Source organism: Erythrolamprus reginae, chromosome 2 (assembly GCF_031021105.1).
Source record: "Erythrolamprus reginae isolate rEryReg1 chromosome 2, rEryReg1.hap1, whole genome shotgun sequence".
In the NCBI taxonomy this organism is placed as follows: Eukaryota; Metazoa; Chordata; class Lepidosauria; order Squamata; family Dipsadidae; genus Erythrolamprus; species Erythrolamprus reginae.
In genome coordinates this window covers 271,145,133-271,162,572 of record NC_091951.1, presented here as the reverse complement: position 1 = coordinate 271,162,572, position 17,440 = coordinate 271,145,133, and the positions used below count along the sequence as shown (strand labels likewise).

Below are 17,440 nucleotides of genomic sequence, written 5' to 3'. Positions count from 1 at the left end.
CTTTCAAGAATTGTTCAATATACACTGCTCAAAAAAATAAAGGGAACACTTAAACAACAGAATATAACTCCAGGTAAATCAAACTTCTGTGAAATCAAATTGTCCACTTAGGAAGCAACACTGGTTGACAATTTAATTTTGTTGTTAGCACATTCAACTTTGTACAGAACAAAGTATTCAATGAGAATATTTTCATTCATTCAGATCTAGGATGTGTTATTTGAGTGTTCCCTTTATTTATTTTTGAGCAGTGGATAAGAAATGCAGAATAGAATGAAATAAAAAAATGTTTCTGGTAATTTGCAAGTATGTATGTATGTATGTATGTATGTATGTATGTATGTATGTATGTATATGCAATGGTTTTGTTCTAAAATAGATCGTTTGCCTTACTGTTATGTACTAATGTAATTATAAATATTTTCCCATTTGTTTGAGAGAGATATTTGAGATGTACCTGATGATCCCACATGGTTCACTTCCCAGTGAATGGTAGGGCTCATCATGGAAGATATATGCTTCATCTACCCTAGAGGTTCAGGTGTTTAAGGGAAGGATGACCTCTCCTGAGAGAAAACTAACAAACCCACCTCTGCATTAAGATAAAAGAGCCAATCACGAGCAACAATTTACCTCAAAAGGGAAGCCGGGATGGAGAAATGACAAATCCATTTTGTTTTTATTTCAAGCTTTTTGGGGGGTTGGGGTGGGGGAGAGATGCCTCTCTTAGCTGACTCCAAGCCAAGTAGCGTTAAATTGAATTATGAGGTATAAAGATTCAGGAAGCTTGATATGAATTTAAATCTTAATTTTATTTTATACAAAATTATGAGTTGTAGTGTCTTTCTAGAGCAGAAATTGAAATGAATTCTGCAAACGTGAATGATGTCTTTTGTTTTCAGTTTGTTCTACGGCTTTCAGCTCTTATTAATTCCTTACCTTGATACCCATAATAAATATTTGCATTTCTTAGTGAATCAACTTTAGTCTACAAGGATTCTAACAGTAGTTCACTCATCCCCTATTCAGTTCATCTACAGAAAAAAAAGGATAGTGTTAGGAATACATATAATAAAATATATAGTGGCAGCATTAGCCAATTAAGCTATCCCCAGAGCTTAAAGGAAATGAAATGAGAAGGATCCAGACTCAGAGTTGTTTTTTAAAATGGATAGCCCTGTACTATGTTTTAAATTAATTAGAAAATTGGTCATTATTCTCAGCATTTGGAACACATGGGACAGGAGGCTTGTAATGAAGCAAGAAATAAAGGGAAATACAGATGAAGTAGAAAGAAAAACATAGTAAAAGGGACACAGATGTGTAAGTTTTTCTATTATATTTATGGAATCTTTGTTACAGAATGACCTGTTAAATGATTAATTGCCGTTATTAAGTTAATAACCTGGTTGTGAGCAATCCTATACTACAACCTAAGTATTGGATTTCAGAATAACAAATATTATTTTACTGTAAGAGTAGTAGATGCTTGGAACAAACCTCCAGCAGACGTGGTTGATAAATCCACAGTAGCTGAATGCCTGGGATAAACATATATCCAGCCTAAGATAATATACAGGAAATAGTATAAGGGCAGAGTAGATGGACCATGAGGTCTTTTTCTGCCGTCAATCCTCTATGTTTCTATGTCATCAGGCATCAGTACCCAAATCTAGAAACTAGTACATGCCAGAAACATTAGTGTTAAGTGATAAACACTTATGTAATTTCATGTAGATGTCCTCCCAAGCTTTCTAGTGGAGAAGAGAGTAAACTGTGAAATATAGAAACATAGAAGATTGACGGCAGAAAAAGACCTCATGGTCCATCTAGTCTGCCCTTATACTATTTCCTGTGTTTTATTAGAATGGATATGTTTATCCCAGGCATGTTTAAATTCAGTTACTGTGGATTTACCAACCACATCTGCTGGAAGTTTTTTCCAAGCATCTACTACTCTTTCAGTCAAATAATATTTTCTCATGTTGCTTCTGATCTTTCCAACTAATCTCAGGTTGTGCCTCCTTGTTCTTGTGTTCACTTTCCTATTAAAAACACTTCCCTCCTGAACCTTATTTAACCATTAACATATTTGTTATGTTGAAGAATGCTACTGTCCAGAGAAATCATTCCTTGGAAGACAAGTCAAAGGATATTAATTTAACTCCCACTTTATTATGTTTACAAGTAACTCAAAGTGAACACACAATACTCCTTCCTCCTTTTCCTATTTTCCTCACATTAGCAACTCGTTTGAGGTAGGCTGAGTTGAGAAACTGACTGGCCCAAAGTCAGCCACCTGGCTAACCCTAACCCTAACCCTAAAGTTCACAAACTCCGAGTTTCCAGCCTAATACCTTAGCCACTAGACCAAATCACGGTGAATAAAATTAGAAATGAAATGCTATGAGTCCTCGGAGGGTGGTGACATACAAATCTAATAAATTATTATAATAATTTATTATTATTATTATTATTATTATCCAGGTGCTAGATTAATATGACATTAATATGTCACCCAGGTTGAAATTCGAAAACGAAAAGCAAACGAAAAAAAGATCCCAGGGCAGTATGTTAAGAGGCAGAAAGTTCCAGCTCCTGTGTTATCTTGCTCCCTTTCTTGCCGAGTTTGTTAACTTTGAATGTTAAAGTTAATATGTATTATTTTAATATCATATTGTTTTATCCGGTCGCCTTTATAGAGACGCCTTTAGGTGAACTGGTGGCATGTTAATGGAATAAATAAATACATAAACACGAAAAAATGTAGCACACACACAAAAGAAAAAAAAATCTCTTCAGATTCAGAAGGCAGGAGAAGCCCGCAACACACTCTGTGCCGCCAATTTTTATTTATTTATTTCAAAAAGCAACCGGCCTCTTCGTCGTCACCTCCAGGATCAGATAAGCCCCGCCCCTCCAGGAAGAACCCAATTTGCCAAGGGGGCGGGGCGAGGAAGGCTGGGGCGGAAACCGGAAGCAGCCGCCACGCCGGCTGCAAAAAAAAACAAGTACTGTACTACAAATCGCCGAGGAGACCTTTTCTTGTCTTCTCCGGTGCGCCTGGACTGCTCTGCAGTGGGTGTAACTGAAGAGCCGCCATCGCTGCTGGTCGGAATCAGCTGGAAAAAAGAAACCAGACGAAAGAGAGGTGGGAGCGTCGCTCAAAGTCTTGGTCCTCCTCGCCTTTCTGCCCCTCGGGACTCTCTTCTCTTTTCTCCCTGCCTTCTACGGGAAAAGAAACTAATGTGGACTTCAACTCCCAAAATTCCTGAGCTAGCACGATTGTCTCAGGAATTCTGGGAGTTGAAGTCCACAAGTCATAGAAGAGCCAACTTTGCCTAACCCTGAACTAAATCATTTCCAAACGACTAAAAGAGACCCAAAGCTTTCAGTGGGGAATTGAAGGCAGGATTTACCAAGCCCAAAATAAAGAGTCTAATTTGGGAGGGGAGTTTCCAGGAATTATGAACTCATAATGCAGTTTGCTTTCTTTTTCAGAATGGAATAGATGGGTCGCTGTGTCACAATACAGTTAATATATTTATTATATATACTACATTACTAGTATCATGTATATAAATACAGTATTATATATGTGTATACCACCAATACGTACTTGGCAAAATAAATAAATAATAATAATAATAATATCCCTAAGCGCCCCCCCCCCCCACCCCCCGCTTCTGAAACAAAAACAGAAAATGTGGTTGTTTGACTTTAGGGTAATTTTGCTTGACAAAGCTGTTATTACAATACTCAGAATGACAACTTCAAATAGCAAAAGGATAGTTAAAACCTATCAAGAAAAGGCAAATATTTTCTTGCCTGGTAAGAGTACTCCTTGGAGAGCTTGCTTCCATAAAATGGGCATGAGTTATTAGTGCCGCAAGTTAAAAGGATGATTTTTATACTTTCTGACAATAAATTAGCTGGAGAGCTCATTTGTATTTTTCTACAAAGCTTACTGCCTGATAGAATGTGCTCACAGTGGGGGGGAAAGGCAGTAATTAATTACTTGGTACACTTGATAGTGTACTTAAATGAATATCTATTAATGGGTGGAGAAATCCTGTGAAGCCAGGGGAAGCCTACCCTTCTCCTACCCACTTATCACTTGAGCTTTGCACCTCTTTTCTGTATTTTTAACTTGCCTATTTCCCCCCACCCTTCTGAAACGTCTTTGTTTAATGATGGACATTAAATAATAACAGGGCATTTGGGGCAAATCATTAAAATGTGATATTTTAAGAAAGGAGCAGGCCAGCAATACCCCACCCCAAACAAAAAACAGAACCCCACCCTCAATTTGCTCTCTTGCCATCTCACTATAATGTTTGCTAACTGAGTTATTTTTTTTTAAACTAACAGCTTTTTAACTTTGCCTGAATTTCAGTTAATCTTTCTATATTACATAAAGCTGTTGCAAATAGAAAATGAGCTTTTGGAGTAAGCTATGACATGTACATACTGTATATGTTAATAATCAGCCCCACAAACCTTTATAACTTGCAGTTGTGTATGCTATTGTAAAAGCCTTATTTATAAGACTTCAGGGACTGCCCATCTCTTACATCATAATCTCGGGCAGTTCACAAAATAAAAACATTAAAAAGTAATAAAAAAGCTCTAAAAGAACCTTACAAAAAGAGAATACTGATGAAATAAATAAATCTACTTGGATATGATATTAATAGGAGTTACTTGGTGAAGTATGGGGAAACGCTGCATAAAATATAATTGCTATAATTAAATCTGCCTTTTTATTCTCAGAGACTTACACACTTAAGCTTTATGGTAAAATAAGTTTCAAATGTAGGTTGCTGGGAAAACCAGGGTATAACAATATCTTTATGTGAAATATTACTTGAAAATGTCTAAAGTTTAATGCAGTGTTTCTTTTTTTACTAGTTCATATCATGATTCAGAGGCTTATATTTGATTAGAATCAATTCTGCAATCAAATAACATTGGCTAGTTTGGAAAGTTAAGTCATTTTTAAAAATGACTATTTAAAAATAGGAGCAAATTTGGTCTTTTTTTTAATATTGCTTGTGGAACTGTTCCTAGTGTCTTTTGTAAACATTGTTTAGAATACAGCTAGTCCTCAACTTATAACCACAATTGAATCCCAAATATATGCTGCTAAGTGAGAAATTTCTTAAGTGAGTTTTGCCCTGTTTTACAACTTTTCTCACAACATCATTATTCCTCCTCATCTCCTTTCCTTCCATCATCAGGCATTAACGATCATGTTGGCGATCCTATTTTTATCAACAGCCGCAAGAAAAAGTACTGCTGAGTTTTGTCCAAATCACTTCCTTAGATTTTGAAGCTATGATATTGTTCTTCTGCCTGGACCTCGTTTGCCTTCAGTTTTTCCCTGGAGAATTAATTGAAGTATGCCATATTTTTTCAGGTGTCGCATCACATGTCCAAAATATTCTAACTTTCAGTTTTTTTATGGTTTTGATGATTTGCGTTGGCTTTGCCAGGCGGCTTTTCCAGTGGATCATTGCAGTTCTTAAATTAATAACACGGTTGTTAAGTAAATCTAATTTCCTCCTTAGCTTTGTTTGTCAGAAGATCGCAAAAGGAGATCACATGACTACGGGACATTGCAACCGTCATAAATGTGAGTCGGTGGTCAAGAATCCAAATGTAAATCACGTGACCATGGGAATGCTGGCAACGGCCATAAATGTGAAAAATTGTTATAAATTCCTTTTTTCAGTACCATTCAGTAACTGAACGGTCACTAAATGAACTGTTGTAAGTTGAGGACTATCTGTATCTAGTCTGGTCTAGACATTGCAGAAAAAGCTGAAGGAGGAGAAAATTCACAACTTTGAAGCCAGAAGCTTCTATTGTTTAGATTTTCTTTATTTTTTGGGGGGGGGGGGGGGCTTCAAAATACTATTAAAAGAAATTAAAGATGGAGAGCGGGTTACAGTTTATTTTGTTACTCCTGTGAGAAGTGGGATAAGAGATTATATATTAGTATGACCAAAACCATACATGCTAGTGTACCAGAAAATCTCTCCCTCTGTATGGAATAGAAGTACAGTGTTCCCTCGATTTTCGCGGGTTCGAACTTTGCGAATAGCCTATACCAGTGATTTTCAACCTTTTGTGAGCCGTGGCACATTTTTTACATTTACGAAACCCTGGGGTACATTGAGGGGGGGGGGGGTTGTTTAAAAAAAGTTTGGACAAAAAAAATTCTCTCTCTTCCTCCCCTTTGCTCTATTTCTTTCTCCCTCCTTTCTCTCCTGTCCTTCCTCTTTCTTTCTCTCTCTCTCCATCCCTCTTTCTTTCTCTTCCTTCCTCTTTTTTTTGCTCTCTTTCTCTCTCCCTCTATGTCTCTCTCTCTCTCCTTCCCTCCCTTTCTTTCTCTCTCTTTCTCTCTTTCCTTCTCTTGTTCTCTTTCTCGCTCTCTTGCTTTCTTTCTCTCTTGTTCTCTTTCTCTTTTTCTTTCTTTCTCTCTATTGCTTTCTCTCTTGTTCTCTTTTTCTCTCTTGCTTTCTCTCTCTCTTGTTCTCTTTCTCTTTCTTTCTTTCTCTCTTATTCTCTTTCTCTCTCTCTTGCTTTCTTTCTCTCTTGTTCTCTTTCTCTCTCTCTCTCACTCTTTCTCTCTCTTGCTTTCTCTCTCTCTTGCTTTCTTTCTCTCTTTTTTGCTTTCTTTATCTCTGAGCTTCGCGGCACACCTGAGCATGTCTCGCGGCACACTAGTGTGCCACGGCACACTGGTTGAAAAACACTGGCCTATACCACGGTTTTTCAAAAAATATTAATTAAAAAATACTTCACAGTTTTTTTCCTATACCAGTTTTTCCCACCCAATGACATCATATGTCATTGCCAAAATAATAATTTTTGCAAATAAATAACAAAAATAATAGTAATAATTAATAAATAATTATGTTTATAAATATCAGGAGCACTAAGTGTCTTATTCAATGGTGAGTACCAGTAATAATGGTGAGTAAATGGTTGTTAAGGGAATGGGAAATGGTAATTTAGGGGGTTAAAGTGTTAAGGGATGGCTTGTGATACTGTCCATAGCCAAAAATGGTGTATTTACTTCCGCATCTCTACTTCGCGGAAATTCGACTTTCGCGGGTGGTCTCCGAAAGCATCCCCCGCGGAAATCGAGGGAACACTGTAAACTTATTGCACCAACATGTACCTTCCAATCTGTATCCATCATGTTATAGGTATTTAACCCCCTAAATTACCATTTGCATTTTTAAACAAAAATCCAGCTGTTCTTAACAGAATATGTTGGAAAAAGTATAAAATCAAATATTTTTTTTCCTTTGAAAGACCTAAAATCACGATCAAAGCATATGGAGGATGGGACTTTTCACAAATTTTTCGAAGAAAAAATTACTGCTTTCAAATGCATCACACCTAAGGCAAAATAAATTGATTCAACTCTCCCACCTCTGCAGTAGGATCGCAGCAATGGAATTGCTTTCACGCTGGTTCTGTTCTTCCGGGGGAAGCACCTGTTGTGATCTCAGAAAATGCTTGCTGATCCGATGAGATGAACATAAGCTTCAAATAGTTTTGGAGGGACTGGGGAATGAAAACAGTGCTGAAATTCTTTACATGCTGACGTATTTTACTTCTTTTCACTTTTAGATACCCCATTGTCCACTGGTTGTGATTCAGAGGATTGATTTGAATCTTCAAAATATTGCCCCTTGGTTAAAACTACTGATTTCAACTTGGCGTCTAATTTAAAGTAAGATTTGTGCTTCCCATTCACTAGTATGGAAAAACCACAAATAACTAACCTTTAAATCCTTCAACCACATGAAATAACATTTCCAGGAAAAGTATATGTATATTTTATTTACTTACTTTCTTACAATGAAATGAGAACCATACAAGTTCCAAATCTATAATATGAATTTTAAAAAATGATAATACAGTTAAAACCATAGCCCTAAATATTGAAAACCACATATACTAAAATCAGGTAGTTTGTTTTAAATTTAAAATAGTCACTTGAGAGATAGTTGTAGCAACTTTGCCCCTATTGAAATAGCCCAGTCTTCACAAACTTTCTAATTAGGAGAGAGGAGAGCATTTGAATGTCTGGAGATAGTATTCCAGAGGAGGAGGGCACTAATTTAAAAAATGTTCCCATGATCTCTGTTGTTGGCAGTCTCCAATAGAGGGAGACTAGGCCCTGATACATTAAGGTCTTTAAAACTGACAACCAGCATCTTCAATTCCACCTAAAATCAATTGGCAGTCAATGCACCTTTCAGTAGTTCTGTGAGTTCTATGAACAAGTAAATTCCATTTTACTATGTCCTCCATATGTTATAGACAAAGGTCTCTTGTACAGCACTATAAGTAAAACACTCTTGATGAACATTGCTTATAAGTGAGAAGATAAGGAGGTTATTGTTTGACTCCATATTTCTTCATATTCTTTCCGTCCATACAAAATTGGAAAGTGTAGCAGTTTCTGTAGGGCATCAAGCAATCAAATACTTCATTCAATGTCAAAGTTCAATTTGAGTCATGTAGACAAGCCACTTTTGTGGTTTGGGATCTGTCTGCCCCTTTCCAGTTATACCAATAGAGGAGAATATTTGTAGATCAGAGTTGAAATAAGGGGTCCTTGGTGTTCTCTGAGGGTTGTTTTCTTGTAGATGTCCCAAAGGTGCTTTTTCAAGAGGCAGTTAGACTTGTTTTTCTTCAAAATGTTTCACTTCTCATCCAAGAAGTTTCTTCAGACCAACTAGCAGTCAGAAGGCATGGGGCTACCTTTGAAGAGTGTTCAGAAACTTCCGATCATGCAGAATGCAGCTGCGAGAGCAATCATGGGCTTCCCAAGGTATGCCCATATTACACCAACACTCCACAGTCTGCATTGGTTGCCGATCAGTTTCCTGTCACAATTCAAAGTGTTGGTTATGACCTATAAAGCCCTTCATGGCATCAGACCAAAATATCTCCGGGACCGCCTTTTGCTGCACGAATCCCAAGCGACTGGTTAGGTCTCACAGAGTTGGCCTCTGGGTCCCGCCAATGAAACAATGTCGTCTGACGTGACCCAGGGGAAGAGCCTTCTCTGTGGCGGCCCTGACCCTCGGAATCAACTCCCCCCGGAGATTAGGATTGCCCTCACCCTCATTGCCTTTCACAAACTCCTTAAAACCCGCCTCTGACGTCAAGCATGGGGAAATTGATTCCCCTGGGCCGTTTCCGCTTTATGTATGGTTTGTATGAGATGTATGATTGTTTTTTTTATATTAAGGGTTTTAAATGGTTTTAACCATTGGATTTGTACTGTTTTGTTGTTGTGAGCCACTCCGAGTCTCCGGAGAGGGACAGCATTCAAATCGAATGAATGAATGAATGAATGAATGATCACTTTAATCTCACAACATATGAAGAGACTTAATCATAGTTTCAACTGGGAAACTCTGACCACTCCAGACCAAGCCAAGTCCCAAAATGTTAAAGGATTCTCAGAAGCCTGGCGCTTTGCCAGTCATCTTTGGCCATCAATAAGCCCACAGACTTAAATAACATTTACATATTGTGCAAAAGAAACAATCACCCAATCCCAAAGGAAACAAAAAAACCCAAAACACCTTCCCTCCAGCAATCAACACCTAGATGAGCATAGGCTAACACCAACATTAACATCAGACCAACAATCAAAAAGTAAACAATACCCCAATCAAGGATCTGCTAAGCAAGCTAACAATAAACAGCCCAAACGGAGAACATCCAAGATCACTCCTACCAACACTGACAGGGCTAGAATACAAATTGAAAGCAAACCTCATTCCTTACTACCACTGATGATCTTATGTAATTTGGGTAATGAGATGACTGCAAGAAAATAAGCTCGGGGCACCAAGGACTCCCCCCCCCCCCCTTTCCATTTATGTTTGGCTGAATCCAATATAAATTCTAGTCCTGGTTTTTTTAAAACAAAGCTTCCAAAGCAATATAAGTCTTTATATCAAAGACTAGAATATACTATCTGTTCTGTCGGGCTCTCTGGTAGAATCCTCCGAAAAATTCACAGGTACAAATTTCAGACACACACACACACATGTTTGAAAATTCAAAACAGTGTTCTTTATAATGAAAATTCACTTAACCTAAGCCCTCTTTTGGTATAGCAAAGAGCACTCGTCTCCAAACAAACTGTTAATTTGTACAAGTCCCTTATCAGTTCTGTGATACTTAACTTGCAGCTGTGAGGCAATTCACAGTCTTTCTTCTTTCACAAAATGAAACACACTTTGCTCTGGTTTAGTTTCAAAGCGGGGGGAAATCAGCACACAAAGGTCAAAGTCAGTAAAGCAGTCACGAAACACAATGATCAGATAATCCTCCACAATGGCCAAACCCACAGGCTGCTATTTATAGCAGCCTCACTAATTACCACAGCCCCACCCAACCACAGGTGGCCTCATTTTCTTTGATAATAATCTCTCAGTTGTTGTTGCCTATGCATCGCTCTCTGCATGCGTGGCTGTATCATTAACTCTTGTTCTGAATCCAAGGAGGAGCTAGATAATTGATCTCCTTCTGAGCTGTCTGCCACACTCTCCTCCTCCCTGTCACTCATGTCTTCTTGGTCAGAGGAGCCTTCATCATCAGATTCCACCGGGTTGGGGGGGGGGGAAACAGGCCTGCAGCATGTGGATGTCTCCCCCACATCCACAATCCTTGGGGCAGGAGCTGGGCCAGAGTTAACCACAACACTATCAATATTAAAGATTTGCCAATTTGGATAAATTTTGAATCCAACTTGTATTAGGAATTACTACGAATCTTTTTTCAAAAGCGTTTGGCTGGCATTTGGTAACTGCTTGTTCTTTGTGCTTTTAAATCAAGTTTTGTCTTGACTCCTGGAGTCAAGACAAAGTGTTGATTCCTGGCAACTATCTGGACAAGTTCCTGCAGTTTTCTGGGCAAGATTTCAGAAATGGCTCGTCATTATCTGCTTCTTAGGGCTGAGAAAAAGGGACTGGCTGTAAGAGAAAATGCATGACTCTGCTTAAGGCAGATCTAGAACTCACAGGCTCCTTTTTCCAACCTGGTGCCTTAACCACTATCCCAAGCTGACTGTCAACTGCTTGAGGTCATATAATTTAATTTCACTTGTAAACAAATGCTTATTTTGTTTCCCAAACTAAAATGTTTGAAAATTAACTTGTACCGAGTCATTTAAGTTTAAGATATTAAAGAAATACAAACTGTATGCTTTAAAAGTACTAATGGCACATTTTAAACTCAAACAGATAACTAAAACTAAAAACACAGACAAGTTGGAGGTTCTGCAAGTAAATTCCAGCAGGGGGATAGGATAGGATAGAACAGTGGTCTTCAATCTTGGCCCCTTTAAGACTTGTGGACTTCAATTCCCAGAATTCCTCAGCCAGCTTTGCAAAACAGCTTTGCTGGCTGAGGAATTCTGGGAGTTGAAGTCCACAAGTCTTAAAGGGGCCAAGGTTGGAGACCCCTGGGATAGAATAACAGAGGTGGAAGGGATCTTGGAGGTTACTTTTATGCTGCCCAATCCCAAAGGACTCAGTCTTCTAGTCCAACCCCCTGCTTTGGCAGGAAACCCTACAGGACTTCAGATAAATGGTTATCCGACATCTTCTTAAAAACAGAATTCAGAATTCTAGCCATTTTTTCTTCTCTTCTGTCTCCGTGTCCATTATTAATAACTGCAGATCTTGGAATTGCTGGAGCATGCCAATACCTTTCTTTTGTGCATCAGTGGGATGACTTCAGTTAAAATTGCATGGGCATGAAAAAGATATTAGCAGAAATATAGAATGTAGGGACTAAACTTTCATTTCGCAAAATTAAGAACTCCATTAAGAGTATAGGAACCAAGATACTGTAAATCCCAAGACCTCCTTTTTTTTGGGGGGGGGGAATGGAATGGAGATGGTATAAAAGTAGGGTATCTGATCATCTGAAGTGCCTTAATATTTAATATGCCATAGATATTATAAGCCTGGCAGCTTTAGGCCTCCATTGGGAGGCTATTAATTTTGCATTTTTCTCTGAATAGTCATTAAGTCTATAGTTGGAACATGATTAATTATTTCTCTTCTCTCATCGTTGACATTTCTGCTGAAAAGTTGTTTTCACCTTCTAATCTGACTTTTTTCTTCCTTTTCTCTCATCCAGCAATCTTCAGCCCAAATCTTCAGGCATCATGTTGCCACTTAGATAAGAAGCTGGTGTTAGGTGTTAAGACTTCTCTTCCTGGCCTGGTCATCAGCCATCAGTTTAAAACCTGGTGTTGTTGTTGTTGTTTTGTAACTTCCAAAGTTTCACTTTTCGATATCCCCAGGCACACATTCACCTATTGTATAAAACCCTCAGGTGATAATATATTGAAAATTAGGGGGTTACTAATCATCAACATGAGGAGGATTATATCATGTTAAGACTCGCCTTGATCATTTGAAGACAATGGACAGCAGTCAAAAGGATACGATGACAAATGCAGTGAAAAACAGAAAAAAATTGTGTTTTCAGCAATGCAGCTTGTGTGCCAAATGGGCTTGAGCTGTTACTGCAGTCACAGCTTGCTTGGAGAAAAGCCCACTAGAACTTTTTAAATGCAAAAATAAGCACAGCGGGAGTGGTTTGCAGCAGAAATTGGTTTAGCAGTTGGCTTGTCTTTGCATTTGCTATTGTACTTGACAAATAAGGAATTTGTTTTTGACCTAATCTCATACTCAAATTCTTGTGTTAAAAGAATGCTATTTATATAATCGTTGAAATTGGAGGTTAGCAAATGTATTTCCAGAAACTGGCTTTTCATTTGAAGGTGTTTGATGAGCTAATTTATGCATGGCATGAGCTTCCTTGAAAATGTTGTCCTGATTGGGGTGGAAAAACAAACAGGAATTGTTTTAAAAGTTTGCTGCTAGGAGTATTTAAGTCACAAAAATGGCAAATCCTTTTTATTTACCAGGCATAGAACGTTTATGTCCTGGAAGACGTAGTCAGTGGTATAAAGTAGTTACCCAGGCTGTTGGTGCTTTTATGTCTCGTGGGATTCTATCGATTGTTATTGAAGAAAAACTCCGCAAAGAAGGAGTGATTCGGAACCATTCTGCTATTGCCAGTTTGAGCATCATTGGATCCCACCTTCATATTGCCCCAGAATTTCGTTTCAGTGATTTGAATTTGGAAGAATTGGTTAGATCGATATTTGACAAGCCAGTTGACCCGTCCATCTTAAGAAACAATACTCAGCTTAAACAAAATTCATTCATATTTGGTCCAGATGCAGCTCTGATTGTGCCTAATGCTCGGGGCAATTTTATTTTCAATGCTGAACGATTTGATGCTTGGATGGGACAAGTTTTAGATGCCAACAATCCTGTGCGCTCCCAAAACAATTGTCCTCAGAGTGCACCAGCGGTGGCTAAACCTGCACCTGTAGCCGGGGAAATTCATCCTTGGTTGTTTGGGGGGCTTTTTAATGTGAACCTTGCTGATGGAACTGACAATACAGCTATTCTTCAAGATAATCCCCTGTGGTCTTTTGAACTACTGGCCCGCGTTATGGTAATGTCACCCCAGGGAAACCGATTTAGAGAAAAAATCTTCAAAAATTTGACCACAGCTGTATTAATAATAACCTGTGTGGGAAATATTAGTACAGCTAAATTGAACAAAACCCTTAGACAAATCCGTCAAGAGACAGGATCTCAGCATATTGAAGTAGATCGAGAGGCTGTGATTGGCGGTTTCTATTGTCTTCGTAACATTTGGGATGGGCAGACCACTGGACAAATCTTTGAAGAGATGTTTACTAATCTGAAAGCAGAAGTTACTAAAATCTCATTGACACTTGGGACTCTGCTTGAACAAACAAGAAACAAAATGTTGACTGGGATAGTTACTATTAATCAAGCAATTAGAACATATGAAGATTTTCCCTGGACAGAGTTAAATGAACGTATAAAAAGAGATACTGGGAAAGATGAGATGGCAGCAGCAGCTGCATTTGGAGATACTGTCAACAATTCCCATTGGATTGGATGGACTAATGTTTTTAACACTTCTCAACCAGGACATAGTGCAAATACACAATTTCCAAACATTCTTTACGCTGCCATTCGCCTTCGAATTTTGGCAGGAGGAGTTCAGTCTCTTAAACAATACCAGGGATTGAACAATATGCTTATATCAGAAAGGCACCTTATTGATGCCTGGGTTGCTCAATATATTCAAAGCCGCCATACTGGCATTAATTATTCTGTTCAACAAGGTGCGGTATCCAGTGTAGTTGATCATATGAGGCAACTTGACTTGAATTGAACACGATCTCGTGTGATTCGGTTTACAGAGGGATAACCCATTGCATGTAAATCCTGAAAAACCTTGTGCCTAAGCATTAGAATTCACCATCTCTGTGCTGCTTTTAGCCACTAAACTAAACTGATTTTTATTACAATTAATAGCATCTTGGATCTAAATGTCAGAGTAAGAATAGTCATTTTTCAGGCAAGCTGGATTCTTTGGGACTTGTATGGAATATCCATGAAAAGCCTACATTTTATGGGCAGAGAATAGAAGTGGTTTGCTATGGCCTTCTTGGATGAATCTCCAGTCCCAGATGGTCCATCATCTATCCGCTAATCCTGGCTCTGTTTGGCATTTTAAATGAAGCAAGACAAAAACACTGAACATATATTTAGAGTTACGATATTCAAAAGAGCTGTCAGAAATGTACTTACGGTATTTCTTAAATTTGTGTGCCACTCATCTCCCTTGCCATAGCCACTTTGAGCGCCTTACAATATCATAAATTCATAAAATAATAGGACATAGATAAACTGTACACCAAGAGTATAACAGTATGGTGATGGAACCTCATCTATCCCTGCAGCAGCCTTCTTGGGCCTTGAGCACCTTCATTGGAGCCCCAAGCCAACTGGCAGAAGCAAATTTTGAGGCTCTTGAGTAAGGTTGAAGAGTGGGGACAGATCTCACCTTCAGAGACAAAGATTGGGGCCGCAATAGAAAAGATTCTACGAGACCCCACCAGCTGAAATTTCCTGACCAAGGAAAGTCTTCACAATACTGAAATCTATAGTTTTAGAGAAATTTAATTGTTCAAACTGCTTTAACTATCCTGAAATGAGCTTACCTGCTAGAATAACAAGCACCTAAAATTTATGACAAATTATAATAATGTTTTGTAAAATCAAAATGGCGTCCTCCTGTAATAAGTCTCTGAAATTACTTCTATTTAAAAGCAAATCTGAAACTGGCTGATGTTGAAATTGGACAATTCCATTTAATTTTTAAAAGTTCAGCTCAAGACATTTAAAATTGTACAACTGCAATTTATGTTCTACAGTTGTGCAATCTCAAGATGATATCCCAAAACAGCAAACAATAGTTGGACTCAATTTGCAATCTGAGGAATTGGAATCTGATCTGTTGCCACTAGATATGAAGAAGAAAGTTTATGGTTTGAAAAATATAGATCTGCCAGAAAAGATTGAAAATAATATGAATATAAGAAATTCTGACACAATGGATATCATAAAGAATGGACTGGACTCTTTGGCAAGAGGAATGATGTGTTCTAAAAGAGAATTATTCAATAACGTAGGCTGCAAAGATGCTTAACAATACAGTTGGATGCAATTTTTGGGAAAGATCTCAATTAAAAACTTAAGGAAAGGTTTCATTATCAAGAACCAAATGATGGTATTTGACCAAATACCTGGTTTTTGACTCAGATAATGTTTGGGTAATTCGTGGTAAATAAGAAGCCATGCAGATGTTCTAAAAATAAATTATAATAACAGACTGTTAACAGAATGCTTTGAGCTTCAACTTTGCTGTTTGACCAGTTAACTAGTTTTTCCTTCATATACGTAATGCATTTGGTCATTTGGTTTGAAAATAGATGTACAAGCTTGTAAATTTTAGACCTCCTTTGCAATAAGGGGAAGGTATTGTTACAATAGATTTGCCAATGTTCAACTGGGCAGATAATGTGTTTTATTTACATTTTTTATGTTTTTGTCTAGATTTGAGTGTGCTTAAATTTTTTTCTACTGGATTTTGTGTTTTAATCTCTTGAATAAAATAAAACTGGACAATAAAAAGAGAGTGTCTTGATATTCTGAACATAGTTGTTTTCTTGCAGACGTTTCATTACCCAAATTAGGTAACGTTATCAGTGTTAGTTTGGGTAATGAAACATTTGCAGGAACCTGAGCTACAAATATTCTCTATTGGTACAATTAAAATAAAATTTAAAATTCCAGATCAAAATGTGTTCTCTGGGTTTCCATAGCAACTCTTAAGTTGTTGATCAATAATACTAATTAATACACAGATAACTTAATTGTAGTTTATGTATTTATAATTAATTATTGAAAAAGTTTGATTTGAAAAGAAGCATGGTATTCCAAACACAGTATTCCAACCGGAGAGGGGCGGCATACAAATCTAAATAATAAATAAAATAAATATTTGGGAAATGAAAGCTTGACAACCTATATACAGTGGTACCTCTACCTACAAACGCTTCTACTTACGAACTTTTCTAGATAAGACCTAGGCGTTCAAGATTTTTTTGCCTCTTCTCAAGAACCATTTTTCACTTACAAATCTGAGCGTCCGAAACTGTAACCAGAAAAGGCAGGGAGAAGCCTCCGTGGGACCTCTTTAGAAATCTCCTGGGAGGAAACAGGGCCGGAAAAGGTGGGGAGAAGCCTCTGTGGGGCCTCTCTAGGAATCTCCTGGGAGGAATCAGGGACGGAAAAGGTGGGGAGAAGCCTCCATGGGGCCTCTCTAGGTATCTCCTGCGAGGAAACAGGGCCTCCACCCTCCCTGTGGTTTCCCCAATCACACACATTATTTGCTTTTACATTGATTCCTATGGGAAAAATTGCTGCTTCTTACAAACCTTTCTACTTAAGAACCTGGTCACGGAACGAATTAAGTTCATAAGTAGAGGTACCAATGTACTGTATTCTTGATGGTATTTTATCTCCCATTTATTGAGGCAATCGCAGCTAACATTAAATCAAGCGATTAAAACTATTTCAATGTGTCCAGCTTTCTATTCAATAAAATTGATTCTTCACTTAAATGAATTTGATTCATATCATGAATAAAGTCCTCAATTCCTTCTTTTCATGCTTTGGCACCAGGAGGATTTTAATTCTGCAGTTTCTTATATGCATTGCTTATAGAGAGGATTGGCTTAAGCACTGGGTGGGACTGCATTGCTCCACCATGAAGAAAACCACCGATTATCTCCCTAGACTTAATTTCAGTGAAAAACAATATCAATTAAACCAATGTTTCCCAACCGTGGCAACTTGAAAATATTTGGACTTCAACTCCCAGAATTCCCCAGCCAGCATTCGCTGGCTGGGGAATTCTGGGA

The 17,440-nt window shown here is 38.0% G+C and overlaps 1 long non-coding RNA gene across 2 annotated transcripts; it reads left to right on the top strand.

Annotated features, from left to right (window-relative positions):
• The first annotated feature begins 2,944 nt into the window (after positions 1-2,944).
• Positions 2,945-16,148, top strand: LOC139162350 (uncharacterized). Of its 2 annotated transcripts, XR_011558306.1 has the most exons (4): positions 2,945-3,151; positions 5,571-5,635; positions 7,648-7,750; positions 12,193-16,148. It is a non-coding gene; the product is annotated as an uncharacterized lncRNA (long non-coding RNA). The 2 variants fall into 2 exon arrangements; XR_011558305.1 differs by lacking the exon at positions 5,571-5,635 and having other exon boundaries at positions 2,950-3,151.
• Positions 16,149-17,440: the final 1,292 nt, after the last annotated feature.